The sequence below is a fragment of the Globicephala melas genome, chromosome 10 (assembly GCF_963455315.2).
Source record: "Globicephala melas chromosome 10, mGloMel1.2, whole genome shotgun sequence".
Classification (NCBI taxonomy): domain Eukaryota; kingdom Metazoa; phylum Chordata; class Mammalia; order Artiodactyla; family Delphinidae; genus Globicephala; species Globicephala melas.
This window is the reverse complement of record NC_083323.1, coordinates 25,758,503-25,780,668: the sequence shown is the minus strand read 5'-3', so window position 1 is coordinate 25,780,668 and position 22,166 is coordinate 25,758,503. Positions and strand designations below refer to the sequence as shown.

General features: G+C 41.9%; 1 protein-coding gene and 1 pseudogene across 5 annotated transcripts in view; one reads left to right on the top strand and one right to left on the bottom strand.

Moving 5' to 3' along the window:
• The window catches only part of TMCC3 (transmembrane and coiled-coil domain family 3), a 266,106-nt gene that overhangs the window by 123,916 nt on the left and 120,024 nt on the right, over positions 1-22,166 (bottom strand). The window contains exon 1 of one of the 5 annotated variants that reach the window (XM_060306620.2): positions 21,049-21,068. The exons of the other annotated variants lie outside the window; for them this stretch is intronic. The gene's annotated coding sequence lies outside the window, so the exon portion shown is untranslated. Of the gene's footprint in view, positions 1-21,048; positions 21,069-22,166 lie in introns of those variants that run through there. 5 annotated transcript variants of the gene reach the window in all.
• Positions 20,756-21,751, top strand: LOC115853011 (N-acetyl-D-glucosamine kinase pseudogene; annotated as a pseudogene).

Here is a 22,166-nt window from a genome sequence, read left to right as displayed (position 1 = left end):
GTTTGACTGCGGTTATGACTTTCTTGGAGGATGACCACAGAGGTAAAGTGCCGTTTTCATCGCATATCAAGGGTACATGCTATCAACATGACTTATCTTTGATGATGTGAACCTTGATCACCTGGCAGAGACAATGTTCACCAGGTCTCTCCTCTCTAGCGTTACTTTTCCCCCACTCCCACTTTCCACACTCATTTTACAGATGCGGAAACTGAAGTTAGAAGTCAAATGACTACAAACATCAAGGTTAGAAAGTAGTACAACTGAAATTGCAACATAAAGCTTCTCACTCCTAGTTCTGCATTTCTTCCACAATACCAGGGGTTGGTAAACTATGAAGATACGTGGGTCGAATCCTACCCACTGACTGTTTTTATAAAGCCTACAAGCTAAGCATGGCTTTTGTATTTCAAATGGTTAAAACAATCAAAAGAAGAATATTTTCTAATATGTAAAACTTCCATGAAACTCAAATTTCAGTGTCCATAAATCTAGGTTACTGGAACACAGCTATGCTCACTTGTTTTTATATTTGCCCATAGGCACTTTAACGATATCTCAACTGAGTTGAATAGTTGTGACAGAGATCATATGACCCACAAAACTTAAAATATTTACTATATGGCCCTTTTTAGAAAACATCTGACAACCCTGCACTATACCATGATGTTAACTACCCACCAAGCAACCTCATTTTTGTCAGGGGATGGAGAAAAGAAGAGGTCCTTTATCCCTAAGAAGGTTTGTTAATTGTGCAATTTACAAAGTGTAAAACAAGACCCTCTGAAACGTTTCTTTAGGTTTGCTGTGCTTTCCCACTCTTAGTGATGAACTCACATGTGTGGGGTGAGGGGTTGGGTGGGAATGAGGCAGAGATGAGGAGATAGGGACACAGAGCAGAAAAAGACAGGAAACATACATTATTATGGATGTTGGGACGTGGGTGGGGAAGATCCCTCAATGAACAGATGGTACATAAAATTAGTGCAATGAGTCAAAAATCTGTACCATGGGAGACTGTGTGACAGGCCAGGGGTCTTCCAATGCAAGCATCGAGATCCTCCTCCTACACGTACAGTAAAGGCATTCTTAGAAACGTTCCCTGCATGTTTCCCAGCCTCAGCTGCTCTAGTCTATTCCAGAGAAAGCCCCTCCCAGCCTGCTCCCTTGCTAGGACCGTGACCCCCATCATTCCTACCTATAAATGACAAGGCTGGCTACTTGCCCAACTCTAAAACTGTTCTCTATTTCTAACTCTAGGAAAGGACAGACATGTCTCATGATAACTGTATTCTGGGGCATTATTTTTAGAATCTAATTTTTATTGTGTATCCAATACAGAAAATTATTTTTGATTTTTTTCTCAATCTTTTATGAATAGTCCTTTATTTTCTTTCTAAGTTCATATCAAATGCTTATGAAATTTCTGAGTTAGGAGGCCCCTCCTTTTGAAGAGCTGTTTTTTTTTTTTTAACATTTTTATTGGAGTATGATTGCTTTATATTGTTGTGTTAGTTTCTGCTGTATAACAAAGTGAATCAGCTATACGTATACATATATCCCCATATCCCCTCCCTCTTGCATCTTTGAAGAGTTTTGTTTTTGTTTTTTTTTTTGCGATACACAGGCCTCTCACTGTTGTGGCCTCTCCCATTGCGGAGCACAGGCTCCGGACACGCAGTCGCAGTGGCCATGGCTCACGGGCCCAGCCGCTCCGCGGCACGTGGGATCCTCCCAGACCAGGGCACGAACCCGTGTCCCCCGCATCGGCAGGCGGACTCTCAACCACTGCGCCACCAGGGAAGCCCTGAAGAGTTTTTTACAAAGCAGATAAGAAGCTGGCACTGATCAAGAATCAGGAAAATGGGATCATCTTTGGGGAAGAAGATGCAACTGTCGCAAAAAGACAAAGGGCAAAGGGAGGGTCATTTGAGGATAACTTTATGAAAGGAGGTAATAAGCAACACAGCTGACCTCAGAAAGTTCAAGTTAAGGGCACTGCTGAGGCTGTGTAACCATGTTGACCTAAAGAACTCTACAACTGTTCAACACTTTATACTTTTCTAAATATGTTTAGCATAGCAATCCTGTGAGGTTAAGAATTAGCCTTGTTTTTCAAGTAAATCCCAGAGAAGTGAAATGGTTCATTTAAGTTATCTCTATGAGGTCAGGGCTCAGAATGTTGGATTCATCACTATATACACAGAAGCTACCTTCATGCCTTGGGACATAGCAAGTATTCAGTAAACAACTGTTGGGAAAATGTCGATTGGCCAGTTGACCAATCCCCAAATCTTGTGTCTCCAGCTCTTCACACTGTTCATGGATGAAGAAGACCCCTTGCTGCAATAAATGGCCCTTCCCCTTCTATTCTACCTTTAAAGTGCAATTTGTTGATTCATGACTTGCCAGCTTGGGCATCACCTAAGGGCAGCTCTGTCACTAGAGAGTCAGCAGTAGATACAGAGAACCAGGACAGGGACTCGACCTCCCATTTCCTAAGCATTTTAAGTTAATTCCAAATCAGTGGGTGGACTATTTTAATCTCAAAAGGCAAATGTGGACAACACAGTATTTATAGAGGATCAGTATTTAGAGAGGAGATGTTACCTTTTAATAATTAACTCTTAAAGCTGTTTTCCAAGCCTACAGATGGGACTGCCTTTACTTAACAGTTTAGCGATAAGAAAATGAAATGCAAAATAAGAACTCTGCAGAATTCTCTAGCCTAGCCTTCTTGTAAAAGTCATATCTGTAAAACCGAAGAGTATGAGGATGCACAAAAAAAGCAGAAGAAAAATCCAGCTGTCTTTGTGTTATTTTCTCATAAAAGCGGCCAAATTCTCAGTCGCTTTATATTTTGTGCAACTGATTCATTAACCCCTATTTACATAATGATGCAAGTATTTGAGGCTACAATTTTCCTTGTAGGAGGCATGGTTTGAAAGCAAATACCATCATGATGCTACATAAGGCAGGAGGATACCGAGTAGACAGTGTCACAGGTTTGCCGAGCCCCTTTTAAAACTTTCCCCTTTCAATCTCTGGAATGAATAGAGACTTCTGGCAGTGCCACCTAACTTTGTATTTTAGAGACATATAGGGACTAACAAGGCATGAAATTGCTTTGCAAAAGAAATCATTTTTTCTGATTCAGTAAGTGATGCGGTGGGTGGTGAAAAGTTCCATTCAATAACTGGTCTGAATTAGGGAGAGTAACGAAAATCTTTAATGCTTTTCAAGTTAATCCAGGACTGAGATAATGGTTCTGGGAGATGATGAGAAAAGAAAACCTAGGAGCCCTTGGTCATGAGAGAGAGTGATCTTGTTATTCCCAAGAAACCAGTATATTGTCCCCAGAATTTGCTACAGGCCACCCAGTCATGATGGGATAAGTGGATATGTAAAACCTAGTGTCTGCCAAGGGCAAACTGGTTCCTCAGGCAAAGCACTAATAAGTCACTGGCTGGATGGTGGAAACAGCAGCAGTTTTTTACTAAGACAACTGACAGCTCATAGTCCCCAGAGGGAGAAGTTACTTTCTTGCCAACTCTGGTCAAAAGTACAATTCTTGGGCTTTCCTGGTGGCGCAGTGGTTGAGAGTCCGCCTGCCGATGCGGGGGACGCGGGTTCGTGCCCCGGTCCGGGAAGATCCCACATGCCGCGGAGTGGCTGGGCCCGTGAGCCATGGCCGCTGAGCCTGCGCGTCCGGAGCCTGTGCTCCGCAACGGGAGAGGCCACAACAGTGAGAGGCCCGCGTACCGCAAAAAAAAAAAGTACAATTCTTTAGAAACAGTTCAGCAAAGGATTCCTCTCCCCTCCCCACCCAGGCAGGCAATAGAATTTTATTTCTAAAATGAATGAAAGTTTTAATAATACTTATATTTTTTTGATAAATGTGATCATAAAAGTGATTTCTCTTTGCTTTGTGAAATGAAGACACACTGAAATTGACTGCTTGTGGAGATTTTGTTTATTTAATATCCTGTATATGCTATGAAATCTCAAAATTACTGGACTACAAGGAACTTGGAGAGCTCATTGGATCCACAGTATATCCCCTTATTTCAACGTGTGGCCCTTGGACCAGTGGCAACAGCATTATCCTACAGCCTGTTAGAAATGCAGAAGCTTGGGCCCCATCCCAGATCTAATGAGTTAGAATCTGCTTTATTACAAGATCCCCAGGTGGTTTGAATGCACATTTGTAACCTCTCTTCTTCAGCTGTAACTCTCTTGAGTTTGGGAAGCACTCATCTAGCTTGCAGACAGTTTAGTGGTGGTGTCTGAGAATCGGAATTGCTTTGCCCATTGGTAGGATGGGTGCCTGGGTACCATGCTTACCCCTGGAGGAAGGCAGGGAGTCAGACCATGTGGACTGACTGTTGAGGAAGAAAATCGATCAAGGTGCTATTATGAGAACAGGGAATGAATGATGGGCAAGCAAATCAAAAGATATTCCTTTAAGTGACCAGTTGTTAGGGATGAGCACCTGACCCAAGCCAGGTCAATGAGGCTCATCTGTGGGACCTTTGTTGTATCTACCGAAAAGGAGAAGCTCTTTGTTCTGAGGTTACAAAGGTGATTAAAATAGAAACCTAGAGCTACCAGGGTGACCGCTTAGAGAAGGCCTGCCTGACAATGACGTAAACCCCAAGAAAACAGGGCTAAGAAGTGGAGAGAGACCAAGTCCCCATGACTTCAACTGTGCCCCCAAGCATAGGCCACTAATTCCAAGGCCACATCACACTGTTTTCTGATACAACCCGAATGCGCCCCCTGGAGTTGTGCAACAACATGGCAGCCCTTCGTGGATGCAGTTATGTCTGATCCACACGTTCACTCTGGAATCCTGTTATATGTGTCAATAAATTTCTCCACTTAAAAAAAAAATTTTGTTTGAGGTAGATTTTCTATGACCTGTAACCAACTAAAAGACGGCTAACACCCATGGGGTGAGTTTCAAACATACTCAGGCTCATATCCAGCACAAAACTTTCTCCCCTACGACACACAGACTGATATGGCCTAGGCAGGGGTGGGGATTAGGGGAAGACAGACAGAGTGCGCATTCTTATGCATTCCTGGGCAGGTGTAAATGCATAAATCCTGTTTAGAAGGGCAATTTGGCAGTTTCTATTAGTATTAAAAGGGATAAGCCCTATAAAATAAATAAGTCATGGGATGTAATATACAGCACAGCAACTGAAAGTTACTAAGAGAATAGATTTAAAAGTTCTCATTACAAGAAAAAAAATTCTATAACTATGTATGGCGACAGATATTAACTAGACGTTGCGGTGATCATTTTGCAAATATATACAAATATCAAATCATTTTGTTGTACACCTGAAACAAAAAAAAGGGAGACATACAAATGTCTAATAAATAGAACAAAACAAAAAGGATATACCATTTGGCCTAGTAATTCTACTTCTGCAAACTGATTCTAGAGATAAATTAGCACATGTGCTCAAAGATATATATTCAAGGATATTCAATTAAGTATTATCGGGATGGCAAAAGATTATACAGCCAAACTATGCAACAATAAAAGGCTGAAGTTAATGGTCTAGACGGTCCATTTGAACGATGGAACAAACATTCCGTAGCTATTAAAAAGAACGTGGCAGCTCTACATGTGCTATCCTGGAACAATTCTCAAGATAAACAAAAAAGTAAGGTATGGAATACCTATTATTCCAGAGTATGCTACCATTTATATAAATAACAAGGATAAATAATTAAATATGTGTATGTGTATTATGTGTGTATATACATATATGAAAAATATGTACAATATGTATATGCCTTTGCATATGAATAGAATATCTTTGTAGGAGTAGACAAACTTAATAGTAGTTGTTTCTGGGGCGGTTACAGGATTAGAAAGAGATCTATTCTATATCCTTTACATTTTGTAACTACTATATGCATCAATTATATATTCATTGCCTTGGCGTATCTGGAACGTTTCCCTCCTCCTTCTTTAAGAACTACGGGCCTGGAGAAGATGAGGATGCATGTACCAGGCAACAGGTCTGGAGACTGAGTGATCTGCAGCTCCTTCCTTTCTAATTAGACCAGGCGCTGAGCATATCATAGCCACTCAAAAATTCTTGAAAAATCACTCAAAGAACTGAATGTAATCAGGAAGGGTGGACCTGCACGAACAGGAATGAGAGTTATTTTCCCCAGGAGCACAAGTGTACAAAGATTGGGCCTTGGGAACATCTGTCTTGCTGTTAGCATGCTGCAGGGCAGGAAAGGTTCCCAGCTGCCCAACCATCAAAGCAATCCTATCCGTGATTTCTCTCTCTCATGTGGCCTGAATCCTCACTGGCCTCTGTCCTGTCCTCTTGGCTATTCAGAATTCCTGAGCCCTCCTTCAGGACACCACTTTAATTTCTGAAGACCTTCCCCTCTAATGCATGCACAACCAGAAACATTAAAAACTTCGAACACAATTTAAATGAAAAGTGTAAGCAACCTATGCATTGAGTCTGAAGCCCTGACTCTCCTAATGAACTGAGGGTTAGATGGTCACTGGCATGAGTCCGGGATGTTCTGCAGAGGCCACCGTGTGTTCGTTAACAGTGAAACACAGGAACACAGGGTGACCTGAGACACTCACGGCCAAGTCCACCCTCACAGGGACAGCTGTTGGTGGGGGAAGCTCGGGGACTGGCATTGGAGTTCGCTATCACTTTACTGCTTTAAAATGTGCAACTGAAGCGTGACAACGCTGTTGTTTCCATTAAGCTGTAACTCACCTACAAATTAATCTCACTGCACTGATTCAGTTAAATGATGTTTTAGAAATAGTTCTGACCCCATCCTTTGGAAGCAGAAACTCATTCTCCCTTTTTCCCAGCAAAAAGCATCTCCCTCACTGCCCAAAATTTCATATCTTACTGGTTAGCCTTCTTTTTTTTAAAAAAATAGATTTATTTATTTATTTATTTTTGGCTGTGTCGGGTCTTTGTTGCTGCGCGCGGGCTTTCTCTTGTTGCAGCAAGCGGGGGCTACTGTTCGTTGTGGTGCGTGGGCTTCTCGTTGCAGTGGCTTCTCTTGTTGCAGAGCATGGGCTCTAGGCGCACGGGCTTCAGTAATTGTGGCATGCGGGCTCAGTAGTTGTGGCTCGTGGGCTCTAGAGTACAGGCTCAGTAGTTGTGGTGCACCAGCTTAGTTGCTCTGCAGCATGTGGGATCTTCCCTGATCAGGGCTCAAACCCGTGTCCCCTGCGCTGGCAGGCAGATTCTTAACCACTGCGCCACCAGGGAAACTGATGTGTATCTATGTGTGTGTGTATGTATGGGGTGGTAGCGGGTGAGTGGGGAAGGTGGCACATGTTTGCTATCAGAGAGCACAGAATTGATTTTAGTGCTTTCTCTAATGAACACTCAAACTGGGCACTTCATACCTTTCCAGGCCTCAGATGACTGCTCATCTGCCCACCCTCCCTGGGGAATGAGATGGATGGTCTCAGATTTTCTTGCATTGCACCATCAAAGACTGGACCAAAAGCACCCAAAGAGAAGGGGTGGCATCTAAAAGAGCTAGGTTTTGTTGTTGTTTTGATTATTATGGTTGGAGTTGACCGTGTTTTGACCTTTCACAATGCCTATCTGGGGAAAGGCTTAGTAAATACTTATTGAACTGAGCAACCTTCGTCTCCACTCCAGCTGCCTATAGAACTGTGTGTATGTTCAGTTGAAACATTAAAAAAAGAGCGCAAGTGTGAAATTTTGCAGAAACACAATTTAAATGTATTCAAAATGGACTAGAGTCTATTCAAAATGGACTAGAGTCTATTATTCATTATTGTTGTTTGATGAGCTGAGAGGAAAATGCGGTTCTTTTCATTTCAGGGGATTTAAAAAGTCACCCAGGCAGTTCCAGTTGAAACACACTTGCGAGGGGCCTCCTGTGTCTGGGCAGACTGTGACGCAAGCCCAAGAGGGCTACCCATTGTGCTCGGTGTCTGGGGAAATGCCTCACCTGGGCTCCACTCTAAGCCCACCCCCATCCCTCACCTACCCCACAGGACAAGATGCAAACTCACAACACATGCCAGATGCCCCATCTGTCCTGAGATTTCCTTATGCAGAGCAGTCTGGGCCACCACGGACAAATCTGACCCCGTTCACATGACATGGGGTCAGTTAGCATGTAGTTGGGTTAGACTGGATTACCATCCTAACCAGAAAATGTCCTGAATAATCTGTGATCGAGTCTGAGTCAATTTATACCTCCGGCAACAATGCCAATGCTTGGTAGGGACCCAGTAAAAAGTCCTTTGAATGAATGAATGAAGTGAAAAACCAGACGATATCCTAAATTTTTAAAGAAGCTTTTAAGCCAAATCCACAGCAGCATCTAATCTGAATCCTATGAAATGAGTTTTAAGAGCTCACGGCGGGCAGCAGGGGATGAGAGTATTGGCTAATACTTCCTTACATGTGTAAACTACTTGGCACTTTTCCGTGAGTTCACTTAATTCTAACAACCACCTTATAATGTTGGTTAAATAAGTATTATTATCCTTATTTTACATATGGGGAAACTGAGGCCCAGAGAAGTTGTGATTTGTTTCATGTCATTATATTAAACAGAGCTAGGATACAAATTCTGATGTCCTTCTACCTCACTAGTGCATAGGAAGCTATAGTTACTATTGTTTATCTTTTAAAATTAAACTACATATAAACATAGACTCATATAAGCACACAGCACTCAGAGCATCTTCCTTCAGCAATGTTTCCACACAGGAAATCAACTGACCTTGGAGGCAGACAAACCTGGATCTGTCCCCACATATATCTATGTGACTTTGAACAAGTAATCTCTCTAAGGCTTTGCTTCTGCATCTAGAAAATAAGAATAACAAGACTTACCTCAAAGGGTTACTTTGAGGACTAAATGAGAATACAGTTAAAAGTGCTTAATACAAAGATTAACACATTGTCAACAACAGTGAGTGACAGCTCTCTTCATTATTATGACGAAATGAAGGAAAGAAAAGGTAAACTGGGACTATGAGTTTGAATTGAAGGTTTTACAGCCTAGTTTGTAGTAACGCGTACTTAGTTTCAGGCTGGATTCCCAATTGAAAGAGTTTAGAATCACTGAGTGCAAGCCATACAAAACAAGAATCTAGGAATGTACTGAGATTTTCATATTTTTAAAGCAGAGCATGTATACATGCATTTGAAACATATTCATACACACTTATGCATGTTGGGGAAACATACACTCTTACACATTATAGCAAACTTCATGATGAATTGTAAAATTGACTTAGCAAAAATAACAGCTCAGTGGATTTCCTTTCAGCACAAACAACACTGCAAGTGACAGAATAAGATTCATTCTGATACGACTCTAGACACACTACAGGTAAAATTTCAACCCCTGAAGGTACCAACACACCGTAAAGATTTGATCAATTTTCTATAAGTCTGGAAATCAGTTCTAATCCCCAACTGCACTATGATATTATATCTTAAAAACTCTTCAACATGTTTCACAGCTTGAAAATCCAACGGACTCCAGGGATACTGATGGTTAACAATAATTAACCATCTTTTTCTCTCTTAAAAACTGGAAGCTGCTAATACAATATATCAATGAGCCAACAGATTTCTTAGTAATAATTCCATAATGAGCACAGGTTCTGGAATTGGATTATCTGAGTTTAAATCCAGATTTGTACCACTTTTTCGCTCTGTGATTCCCAGTAAATTACTTCATCTTTCTGTGCTTCAGTTCCTGATCTACAAAAGGCAACTAATAAGAGCACATACTTCATAGGATTTGCTATGAATATTAAATGAGACAACTGGTATAAAATTCTTAGAAAGGTACTTAGCACAGGGTAATGAATCAGTAAATGGTACCTATCATTACTGTATATATACACAAAACATGCCTATGTAAAAACACTAATCATAGATCCATCCTTCCTCAATGACCAACCTCAGAATTTCCACCCAGACAGCGATGTGAAAACTGATTTATCTTGCATTCTCTGCTCCCAAAGGCTGGGTGCTATGACTGGCACAGAGCAGTTACTCTGAGACTATTTGATAAGAGAATGAAATGATGATAGCAATATTTTAAAGCACTTTGAAAATATGTCACGAAAAGCATGATATACTCTGTGATCCTCAAGGGTAAGGGAGAAAGAGAAGTTATTCCAAGCTTAGATTGTCTTTCTCCCATTGGGATAAAAGGGAAATGAAAAACAGCGGCTATTGCAAGAAGCAGTGGAATTAAATTATGTCAACTTCCCAGCATGATAACAACAGACAGCTCCATCATGGAGGTGAGGCTGGTCACCTATTCATCCACTCTATTCTTTTTTTTTTTTAAACACTCTATTCTTTTTTTTTTCTTTTTTTTTTTAAACACTCTATTCTTTTAAAAAACAAACCATCCTCGCACAAATCTTCTCTCTTAAGGATCGATGTACATGAGTTACTGAGAATTCACATTATGTAACATCACAAAAAAAAGCAATAGGAATTCAACAATGCTTTTTCTAGCTCTCACAAATATTTGGCCCCCAAACAGTAGGCATTAGAGAGCTGAGTTTCCAACAGGTTTTACAACTGCTGTCTGACAGCAAAATCCTATGGAGAGGGTTGGGGCCAATGCTTCATATGGGGATCCTATGCCAGGAAAGATTCATAAACAGAAGAGTGAGAGCTGCCCAAGACTTGCAATGAAAACTCTGATCAAAGCCCACAGAAATTCCAGGCTTCAAACACAGGCAGTCCCCACAAAAAGCCAAAATTATCCCCTGTGGTGTAGAAGCTACACTGTTACAGAAGCAAAAAACTTTAGGGAAAAAAATCATCAATTGATCCAATATAAAACTAAATGGCAAAATGTCCATGATATATTAAGTTCCCCTCCCCACCAAAAAAGAAAGTTGTAGACCAACATGTGCAGTGACTCTATTTAGTTAAATAAAAACAAAACAAAAACTTCACTACCCTTCTTTCTCTCTGTAATTTATACACAGAAAAATTTCTGAGAAAAAAATGTCTAATTGTTAATGCTGATTAACACTAGAGGGTCAGTGAAGGGGAGACTTTTATTTAACTTTTCATGATAGAAAAAATAAATAGGTTAATAAACCCCTACGTACCCCTTACTCAGCTTCACCAATGATCTATTCATGTCCAATTTTGTTTCATCTATATTTCCCCTGAACTTCCTCTGTCCTGCATTATTTTGGAGCAAATCCCAGATATCATATTATTTTATCTGTAAATATTTCACTATGTATTGCTAATAGACAAAGACTCTTTCTTTAAAAACATAAAGACCATACCATTATTATACCTAAAAAAAAATCAATAATATCACCCTAATACTTCAAATATCCAGTGCTTAAATTTCCCATAAATTAAGTTTTGGGTGTTTTTTTTTTTTTTTTTTAGCAGTTTGTTTGAACCAGGATTCAAATAAGGTCTACATATAGTGATTGACTGATAAATCTTTTAAGGTCTTTTAAGTCTCCCATTCTATAGGGGTCCACCTATCTTATTATTTTATTGTAACTTACTTGTTACTTTAAAATTTTTATATATCTATTTATTTTATTTTATTTTTGACTATCAGCAAATTAGTTTTTGAAAAATTTTTTTTTGGATTTACAATGTTGTGTTAGTTTCAGGTGTACAGCAAAGTGAATCAGTTATACATATACATATATCCACTCTTTTTTTTAGATTCTTTTCCCATATAGGCCATTACAGAATATTGAGTAGAGTTCCCTGTGCTGTACAGTAGGTCCTTACTAGTTATCTATTTTTTATATATAAATATATATATATATTATATATATATTTTATATCACTGTTATATCTATTCATTTTAAATTGACCACAAATATGTATTTTTTTTTACATGTCAAGAGGAGGAGAATATTAAATGGATGGCAGCACTGAGTTCCTTCACTGCTCAAAAAATAAACAAGTAGTGGTAAAAGCTGCAGTTACATTAGATGATATTTCTCTGTCTCCCATAAAACAACTAGATAAGAGTGGGCCAATATATAAAAACTGCTTAAAAAGTAAATTTAAAAACCAGTGAGTTATCAGTAGTATAATATTACCAGTAGTGCAAGGTATCATCAGAGATCTATTCGGAGCAACAGACAGATTAGCTTAGCTGTGGGTCTTGGTTCAGCCCTATTAAGAATGTCTACTTTCCTAGATAAATAACTTCCAGACAATGTGGATGCTATGATTAAATGTTAGTAGACATTTTTTGTTATTTTTTATTACAAATGTAACCCATGCAAACAATTTAGCAAATACAGTTAAATAATTGATGAAATGAAACCTATAACCCCACCACCCCAAAATAACCACCATATTGATCACTAAGGAATCTTTTGGCTCTAAGTCAAAGAAGACCTAAATCAAACTGGCTTAAATATAAAGGGAAGTAATACATTTGGAAAGTCCAGAGGTAGTTTTGGCTCCAGGCAAAGTTTAATCTAGCAGCTAGGTGACGTCACCAGAGACCCAACTTTCTCTATTTCTCCACTGTCATTCTTAGTGTCAGCTCATTCTGAAACTAGTCTTATCATAGTTGCATGATAGCTACCACTTACAGCTCCCAGGACCTCAAATTTCTTGCTCAAGTCGAACAAGAAGAATACTCCTTTACCCCAGCCTTCTCAGTGACAATCCAGAAATGCGCTCTGATCAGTCTAGATCAGGTCATGTGATGTTGCCCGCACAGCGGCAAGGGGGATATAATATACAAACTAGCTTAGCCTAACACACACACTCTACCGCCTAATCAAGGTACAGTCAGCTTCCCCAGAAACTCACAGATTCCCTAAATGGCAATGGGGGCTAGATAGAAAGAAGATAGAAAGCAGAAATCATGTTGGGGTTCAACCAATAGATGTCCACTGCCATCACTGTTTATATTTGCTGTGCTGTGACTCTGTTTTTAAATGTAGAAGATGCTGCCGATGCTGAGATTAATTTCCAATACGTAGAAGTTTAGGGAAGAGAAGGTTTTCAATAGATAAAACACAGGATGATGGCCTCACATTTGTTAGGTAGTAAAATCATTTGTTGAATTGAAATAGCTTAAAAAGGCTTAAAGACAGAATACCCAACAATGCTTCCCAAAGTATGAGACCAAGAAAAGCAAACTTACAGGCTCTCCACGGCACTAAAAAACATAGTCCTGGGACTTCCCTGGTGGCGCAGTGGTTGACTCCGCACTCCCAATGCAGGGGGCCCAGGTTCAATTCCTGGTCAGGGAACTAGATCCCACATGCATGCCACAACTAAGAGTTCACATGCCACAACTAAGAAGTTCACCTGCCACAACTAAGGAGCCCACGTGCCGCAACTAAGGAGCCAGCAAGCTGCAACTAAGGAGCTTGCCTGCTGCAACTGAGACCTGGTGCAACCAAATTAAAAAAAAAAAAAAACATAGTCCTTATTTACATAAATGTTTGAATCTCTTGGTTGGTTATACAAACAAGTATCCCTCAGTTGTCCAAATATTTGTCATGGTTTCTTTCCTTATAATAGAAATCAAAGAACCATAACAACCCAAGTTTCTCATACTTGGGGAGAGGGGCAATAACCCTTTAAAAAATAACATCCTATGATGCACCACATACCTTAAACAAATGAAAGTTGGGTTAGACCTGCTGAAATAAGAGTGGGGGACTTGAAGCCCACGTACTTCCCCCCCCTCCCCACTTCATACTAGTAACTCTTCTACCGTGTCAGCTCGAATACATCTAAGTAACAGGGAGTTCACCATCTCACAAAACATACTCTTATTCTAATTTCGATTCCTGATGCCAAAACAGTTTCTTACTACTGGACAAAAGTCTGATTCCCTGTAATGTCTACCCGTGGGCCAAAACACCCTTTCACAAGCTGACATTTCAAGTACCGCTCAGCCATCCTGCCTTCTTCAGGCTCAACATCCTCAGGTCTTTAACTACTGCTCACTGGACACGGTCTCCGTTCTTTTCATCCCCCTGCTCACCTCCTATTGCGTGTTCTGCTGCAGCTTTGAGAATATGCCCTTGACCCAGGGAAGTGTGCCAATTGCTCAGTGTCTTCGGAATTTATTTCTCAACTGACTTTTAACAACACATGCATGTTCTATCTCTGTCAGGCAACTCTGTTTCTACCTTTTGATGTTCATATCTCAGCAGCATGACAAATGCTCATCCAAACTCAGCTTTTGACCCTTTGCTCTTCTCTCTGGACTTGAAGTATCTTCTCCCCTCCATCCACTGTGTTCTTCCCAAACTGCTAATTCACAGCAAACGTTTGTGCCTGTGATCTGCTCCCGCAGACAGTAGTGCCTGGGCATAGGCTGCCTGTCTTGACACTGCTACCCTTCCCAGCTCACTCCAAAGCCCTGGAAAAGACTGTCTGCTCTCATCTGAGTCCTCCTGAAATGGAATCAACATTCTACATGTGCCTTGATCAGTTCAGAGTTCAGGGGGCCTGTGCTTTCTCTGCTCTATGCAGTGCTTTTCAGGATGGATGATATTAGTCAATGTGCTTATGGGTTTGATTTTTAGCAGCTTCCCTTCTCTGTCACATTATCTCTAGATCAGATTTGACTGTCACTGGCCACTGGCCACAGCCCCACCCAGTTGTCTCCAGCGGGGTGGCCACCTCCAGATTAAGTGAGGCTCTGAGTCAGTGACAACCAGGATTGATGATACAGTAAGACAATGGCTGTCAATGCTGGCTGCGCATTAGAATCATCTGGAGAGCTTTAAAAACTCCAGAGATTCTGGTTCAATTGATCTGAGTATCTTTTAAAAATCAGTATTTTTTAAAAAGCTCCCATGATTCTAATGTACAGACAGGATTCTGTCTGTACATTAGTCACTGCAATAGGAAATCCCTCTTAATAGGTAAATACGTTCTGGAATTTGTCTGCAGCTCCCCTATCTGTAAATAGAGCCTAGAGTGCCTGACAGGACTTCTACAAAACAATTCAGTAACTGCACTAAGCATTTAGTAAACCGCATTCAATTCTCCCAACAATTCTGGGAAGCAGATTTTATTACCATTCCCATTGAACAGACGCAAAATCCAAGCCTCAGAAATGTCAAGTAACCTGTCCCAGGCACGCATAGGAAGAAAGGGGGGCAGCGGATACAGAAGATTTCTGCAGATTCCAAAGATGTGCCCCTAACCCTGGTATACTTTCCCCAGTGCAGCTCCATCCCTTGGCCTTATTGAAATGTTTCACTTCTTCCTGCAGCCCTGAGAGTTGGGCCTGGAGTCCCATCCTGAACCTCCACCTAATTCCTACCAGCCCTTCTCGTCTATTGCTTCTGATACCATTTTCTTCATCTTAAAGGAACTCTGTCCATTATAGCTTGGATACTTCAAAATCCAGTCATAGGTCATTCCCTTGGATACAACTCCGTCGGCCATTGACCTCCCCTGCCCACTCCGCCCCAATCCAACCTCTCACTCTCTCCCAGGCCCTGCCCATAGTCAGTCCTGGGTGACTCCCAGCTGTCTGCATGCTATGCCAATGACAGCGTCAATTAAATCCCTCTGGGTTTTTCTTTTGGTTTTTTTTTTTCACATGAACTGCCATGAAGCTGTTCCTCTTTCATCTTGCATGTTTATGATTATTCCTTTAAACCTAAATATAGGACTAATTGTTGCTATTTAATTTAAAAAATATTTTTAGTTTTATTAGTTTGGGCCCATTATTCCAGCACTTCCATATAATTCTGAAACTAAATTACCATTTATCATAATGAAGTCTCCTTTTAATCAAAAGGAGAGTCTCTTGACCATAGGCTCTATGTTTTTTCCCAAGTTCCTAATAAAAATGGTTCTTTGCTATTACCCTTCCTTTTGTGTGGCCTAAAACCAACAGAATCAACATTCTCTAGCAAAAATCACTCACTGGGCTATCTCCAGCTAATTGTACAATCTTATTTTCAAAAATTCAAAATGGGATTTTGTGAGTGCTTTGTTGAAATTAAGATTCAGTAACTCTATATTATTCTCTGAGTCAAGTTACCACAATGAATGTTTTTTTTTTTTTTTTTCTCTTTTGCGGTATGCGGGCCTCTCACTATTGTGGCCTCTCCCGTTGCGGAGCACAGGCTCCAGACGCGCAGGCTCAGTGGCCATGGCTCACGGGCCCAGCTGCTCCGCGGCATGTGGGATCTTCCCAGACCGGGGCACGAACCCGTGTCTGCTGCATCGACAGGCAGACTCTCAACCACTGCGCCACCAGGGAAGCCCTCCTAGTGATCTCTTTTTTTTTTTCTAATTACTGTCATCTATTCTAAACTTGTCAGGGATTAAGAGAAATGTGAAAGACCATCTGTGAAAAATGGAACAGGATTTTCCCATTTTTTGGCAATGCTCCTATTCTCCACAACGTCTCAAAATTTACTAATAGTTGCCCTAAGGTCAGCTCCCTTACATCTGGGATGTAATCGGACTGGGCTTTCTTACCATCTCTCCACCTATCCAGGGTTTCAGTGTCCTTTTAACTCATTTATCTTTTATTTAATTGAAAATTTTATTGAGATAATTGTAGATTCACATACAGTTGTAAGAAATGATAGAGACCCCTGTACACTTTGCCCAGTTTCCCCCAATGGTTTTTCCAAAACTGTAGTATAATATCACAACCAGGATACTGACATCGATAAATCACCCTGTCTTCCTCAGACTTCCTCAGTTTTACTTGTATTCATTGTGTGTGTGTGTGTGTGTGTGTGTGAACTTCTGTACATCATTACCTGTGTAGAATCATGTATCCAGTCAAGATACAGAACGAACAGTTCTAACACCACAAGGGTCCCTTGTGTCGCCTATCCATTAATCTTTGAAACATGCTTGCTCTGCTCTTTTCGGTCTTTAGATCAATTGCGATAAAGGAAATAAGGGATGCAAAATAAGAGTTGAGAAGTGCCTTCACTGGGCTATTTGTTAACATTACTGCTTCTTCCTCCTTTCGTGCATGATTTCTTAAAACTGCATAAACTTGCTTTTTTAATACTATTACTATACCTTCCTAGATTAAAAAAAATGCTTTTAAGTCCTTAGGTGTTCTTTATCTGAGATTCATTTCTATAATTTCTTTGGAATGAAGCATGATAAATGGATGCAGAGGCTTTTTTCACCCTACTTTGTAGTGGAAGGGAAGATGCCTTCCAATTATAAGCATTTATGAGACATTTCATTTGTGTAGTAAACTGTAACCAGCAACTGTAGATAATCTTAACATATTACAGTATCATTTTCCCCAGTAATCTCTTTGAGGAATAGGACCACATCCTACACTTCTTTTGTGTTTAGAGTGACTGCTGTCCTTGACTCTCCAACACCCATACATCCCAGATGATTAGTCAAAGCCAAGGGTCAGCCGTTTTCCGGTAAAGGGCAGACAGTAAATATTTTAGGCTTTGCCAGAAGATCTCTGTTGCAACTACTCAATTCTTCTGCTGTACTGTGAAACAATTTTGTAAATGACTGGGCATGGCTTATGCCAATTACATTTCAGTCATAAAAAAAAAAACAGGTGGGGAGCAGCAGTTTGCCAACCCCTGGCCTGAGCCAATTATGGTAACTCCATTTCCTCAGCCAGTGACTAGCTTACAAATGGACAATGGGACCCAATCCTGGTGCATGCGATGTGAGGAAAGTTTGCTGAGGGGCTTCTAGGAAAGACTGTTTCATAGTTCAGACACTCAAGGAAGAGACAACCCTCCTATTTCCTTTGGATATTAGCAGATCTGGATGTGATGCCTGGAATCACTGCAGTCATCTTGCTCCTGACCTAAAGATGAAGCCAAAATAGGAGGGCAGAGGCATGAGAATCACAGAAGACAGCAGAAATTGGACATACTGTGCCTGGAAGCTGCCCTACTTCTTCTTATGTAAGACAACACATTTCTTTATTGCTTAAGTCAATGAGTTGGCCAAAAAGCATCCTAATTACTGTACCCCCTTCAGTGCTTAGCAAAGTACTTCACAGAGGAAAGATGTTCAGTGAACATTTTGTTGATCTGGCTCACAAACTGAACCATAAGCTTATGCAAATCAGAATTCTTGCCATTGTAAATAACAACCTAGCTCCTTTTAAAATACAAGTTCATTTTTCTTGGAAAAATCAATAACAGTAACACCAAGAGGAAGTAATAGTAAACCTCATATTATTTAAGATGAATAGAAAACCAAAATATGTGACAGTTTTTCATTTTTCTCAAAATAAGTGTGTTTCAAGATTATCCATTCAGTGCAGTTTTCCTCCTGTTACTTTAAGCCTTTCTCTCCCTGGCTGGCCCTTGGAAGGCAAGCTGCATGCAAATGTCTGTACACTCATCAGCCTTATTAGGCATGGTTCCAACTGGCCACCCCACATGAACACAATTAAAAGTTAAACATCAATTAAAATTCATGAAATCCATTTAGCTCTCTGAAAAAGCACTAAATAACTGTCCATATTTGGGGCCCAAATTAATCTAAATTGTTTTCCATCGCTCTTTAGTTATCAAACATACTGGGCCTCATTTTAGACTCTGCTAATTGCTCATTCAGCTTTCACGGAGTAGGCGATGGAAGATGAGCCCAGGATAAAAAATAAAGACGTGGAATGAAATGCCACCCTGGGTCAAGTTCAGTCAGTCGGGTAGTCTGTTAGTGACGGCGGCACTGGAGAAATTCTGCGAGAGGGCAAGCCCTATCCGGGGTGAGGGGACACGCAGATGATTTCTCCTCTGAGACTTCCGCTGATTTATTCATCTGCTTATTCGACATAGACTTGGATGTCTAATTGGCATCTCAAGTTTTGACATGTCCAAAACAGAATGCATAATTTCCCCCAAGTCTATTTCTGGTCCTGTCTTCCCCATATCAGTGAATGGCACCCCACTGCATAAGCCCAAATTCAGCATCACCCTTGATTTCCTTTTTCCTGTACCTCTACAACCATGCTATCAGCAATTCTTGCTGACTCTGTAACCAAAATCTGTTCGGTCCTCTCCATCCCACGCCACCACCTTAATCTGGGCCTCTGTCACGTCTCTTTTGAGATTACTGCCACCACCTCGTAAATGGCTTCCCTGATGCCCTTTCTGCCTCTCCAAAACCCATTCTTTTAAAAACAAAATACAATCCCATCACTCCCCTGCTTAAAACCCTTCAATAGCTTCCAACTGCATGTTTTTTTTTTTTTTTTTTTTTTTGGCAATACGAGGGCCTCTCCCTGCTGTGGCCTCTCCCGTTGCGGAGCACAGGCTCCGGACGCGCAGGCTCAGCGGCCATGGCTTACGGGCCCAGCCGCTCCGCGGCATGTGGGATCCCCCCGGGCCCAGGCACGAACCCGTGTCCCCTGCATCGGCAGGCGGACTCTCAACCGCTGCGCCACCAGGGAAGCCCAATGTGGACCATTTTTAAAGTCTTTAGCGAATTTGTTACAATATTGCTTCTTTTTTTTTTTATGTTGTGGTTTTATTGGTCCTGAGGTACAGTGGGATCTTAGCTCCCCGACCAGCGATCGAACCTGCAACCCCTGCATTGCAAGACGAAGTCTTAACCACTGGACCACCAGGGAAGTCCCCCGACCACATTTTAGAATTAGAAACCTATACGAGTTTCCTATTGCAGCTGTAACAAATTACCATAATTTGGTGACTTACAACTGCATGCTCTTACAGTTCTGGAAATCAGAAGTGTAAAATCAAGGTGTCAACAGGGCTGTGTTCCTTCTGGAGGCGTCAGAGGAGAGTCTGTTTCCTCGCCTTTTTTAGCTTCTAGAGCGTCCTATATTCCTCGGCTTGTGGCGCCTCCCTCACCTTCTCTGATCCTCCTGCCTCCCTCTTATAAGGACCTTTGTGATGACGCTGGGCCCACCTAGGTCACCCAGGATGATCGCCCCATCACAAGATCTTTAACTTAATCACATCTACAAAGTTTCTTTTACCACGTAAGGTGACATATTTACAGGTTCGGGGACTAGGACATGGATAATTTAGGAGGGCCCTTACTTATTCAGCCTATCATAAAAACAAAAATCAAAACACAACACAAGGCTTCCTTGGTGGCGCAGTGGTTGGGAGTCCACCTGCCAATGCAGGGAACACCGGTTCGAACCCTGGTCTGGGAAGATCCCACATGCCGTGGAGCAGCTGAGCCCGTGAGCCACAACTGCTGAGCCTGCACTCTGGAGCCCGCGTGCCACAACTACTGAGCCCACGTGCCACAACTGCCTAAGCCTGCGTGCCTAGAGCCTGTGCTCTGAAGCGGGAGAGGCCACCGCAGTGAGAAGCCCCTGCGCCGCAGCGGAGGGTGGCCCCCGCTCACCGCAACTAGAGAAAGCCCGCATCCAGCAACGAAGACCCAACACAGCCAAAAATAAATAAAATAAATAAATTTATTTTTTAAAAAATTAAGGATTAAAAAAACACAAAAAAACGGAATACCTTCCATTTCACATTTATTATCTCATTTAATCTTCACAGGAATCTGGTGTGTGTGTGCATGTGTATATGTGTGGGTATGATTTACACTATTTTACTGTATTAAAAAAATCACAGTCAATGCTTCTGATCCTGTTGAACTATATTCATGCAGCCTGGGTGTATTTCATATTTTAAATACGATCCCAGATTTTTAAATTAGGTTATTAAAATAAGTACCAATTAAAATGTGGGTACAAAGCAAACGGCGGGATCCGCGGCGGCGATAGCGGCAGCATGGCCGCGCTCTACGGGGGTGTAGAGGGGGGAGGCACACGATCCAAGGTCCTTTTACTCTCAGAGGATGTGCAGATCCTGCCAGAAGTGGAAGGACTCAGCACAAACCACTGGCTGACCGGGACAGACAAGTGTGTGGAGAGGATCAACGAGACGGTGAACGGGGCCAAACGGAAAGCAGGGGTGGATCTCTGGTGCCTCTACGAAGCCTGGGCTTATCCCTCCTGAGCGGTGGGGATCAGGAGGACGTCGTGCGGATCCTGATGGAGGAGCTGAGGGACCGATTTCCCTACCTGAGTGAAAGCTACTTAATCACCACCGACGCCGCCGGTTCCATCGCCACTGTTAACGCCGGGTGGTGGGATCGTGCTCATCTCTGGGACAAGCTCCAACTGCAGGCTCAGCAACCCCGATGGGTCTGAGAGCGGCCGCGGTGGCTGGGGCCACATGATGGGAGATGAGGGCTCAGCCTACTGGACTGCACACCAAGCAGTGAAAATAGTGTTTGACTCCACCGACAACATAGAGGCGGCTCCTCATGACAGGGGCTGTGTCCAACAGGCCATGTTCAACTATTTCCAGGTGCCAGATCGGCTAGGAATCCTCACCCACCTGTACAGGGACTTTGATAAATGCAGGTTTGCTGGGTTTTGCAGGAAAGTTGCAGAAGGTGCTCAGCAGGGAGATCCCATTTCCTGTTACATCTTCAGGAAGGCTGGGGAGATGCTGGGCAGACATGTTGTGGCAGTGTTGCCTGAGACTGACCCAGTCTTGTTCCAACAGGAGATTGGTCTCCCCATCCCGTGTGTGGGCTCTGTGTGGAAGAGCTGGGAGCTGCTGAGGGAAGGTTTCCTTTTGGCGCTGACCCAGGAGAGAGAGATCCAGGCTCAGAACTCCTTCTCCAGCTTCACCCTGTTGAAGCTGTGGCACTCCTCCGCCCTGGGCGGGGTCAGCATAGGGGCCAGGCACGTGGGGCACCTCCTCCCCATGGACTAAAGCCCAGTGGACATTGGGTGCTGGAGCTTTTTCTCCTTTTCCTTGTTTTTTTTTGAAAAAGAAACACCTATAGAAGAAAATAAATGTACTTTACCCACTCACCCCCACCCCCCAAAATAAATAAATAAATAAATAAAATGTAGGTCTCTTGCCATGTAACAGGGCTGGTTTCATCTCCATTTTACATCTGTGTAAACTGAGGCTCATAGAGACACAGTTGTAGAGAACAAATATATGGATACCAAGGGGGAAGGGGGGGTGGGAGGAACTGGGAGATTGGGATTGACATATATACACTACTATGTATGAAATAGATAACTAATGAGAACCTGCTGTATAGCACAGGGAACTCTACTCAATGCTCCGTGGTGTCCTGAATGGGAAGGAAATCCAAAAACGAGGGCATATATGTATA